Raw genomic sequence first — 857 nt, forward strand, 5'->3', positions numbered from 1 at the left:
CAGCATTAATAAAGGACTGAATGAATAAACAATTAGCAGGGGTTACAGGGAGGGATCTAATAAAGGGGTAAAGATTAACAGCAGCCATGATAGGGCTCCTCGAATATGGCATAAATCATGCTTATTTTGGTCAATATTGAAATCCCAATTATTTAGCATGATTATTGATTGACTTTTGGAAAGATGTTGCAATTATTGATTTTTAATTACAGTTAATCTTTCCCGTCGACCAGGCAACTTTATGTTTTTCTGGGTAAAAATGTAGACTTTTTTTCAACGTTTCGGATGTCTTTTTGGACAATTTGTTCCTTTTCTACCAATGTTTTTTGACATTTTTTCCCAACGTTTTTTACAGCACATTTTGATGTTTTTTCCTAAATTTGTGTCACTTTTTCCAACATTCTTTTATTTAAAAAAAAAAATCTAATGCTATGAAATTGAATAAAGCCTGTGAAGAGCATTGTACGGAAGCATCCGTGTTATTTCTTTAGAAAATTTGGTTGAAAGAAACCCAAATTTCTAACATGGAAACGTTGTAAAAATGGGTCAAATTTGACCGGAAGACAACGGTGAACCTTGAACAAATCAAATTTCCAGATTATACATTCCCTTGTTTTTCTTGTTCAAAACACAAACGAAATAAGAGTTTTTTGTGTTTTTTGTGTTCAAATCTGATTAATTGCACAGTCCTAATTCATGTAGAGATGAGACTACGGACAGCTGCTAGAACAGACAGACCCACAGACAGAAGCTGTGTCGAGAGATTTATTGCAGTTGGTTTCGAGCGATGTGAGCGACAGCTTCAGAACAATCCAGATGTGTCGGATGTGTTCAGTTCTCCCCGGGTCAGGAGGCGA

The 857-nt window shown here is 35.6% G+C and overlaps 1 long non-coding RNA gene across 1 annotated transcript in view; it reads left to right on the forward strand.

Moving 5' to 3' along the window:
• LOC116695955 (uncharacterized) overlaps positions 1-560 on the forward strand; it is a 21,583-nt gene extending 21,023 nt beyond the window's left edge. Inside the window, exon 3 of the long non-coding RNA XR_004333594.1 lies at positions 448-560. This is a non-coding gene — a long non-coding RNA (uncharacterized LOC116695955). The remainder of the gene's footprint in view (positions 1-447) is intronic.
• Positions 561-857: the final 297 nt, after the last annotated feature.

Source organism: Etheostoma spectabile, chromosome 9, assembly GCF_008692095.1.
Source record: "Etheostoma spectabile isolate EspeVRDwgs_2016 chromosome 9, UIUC_Espe_1.0, whole genome shotgun sequence".
Classification (NCBI taxonomy): domain Eukaryota; kingdom Metazoa; phylum Chordata; class Actinopteri; order Perciformes; family Percidae; genus Etheostoma; species Etheostoma spectabile.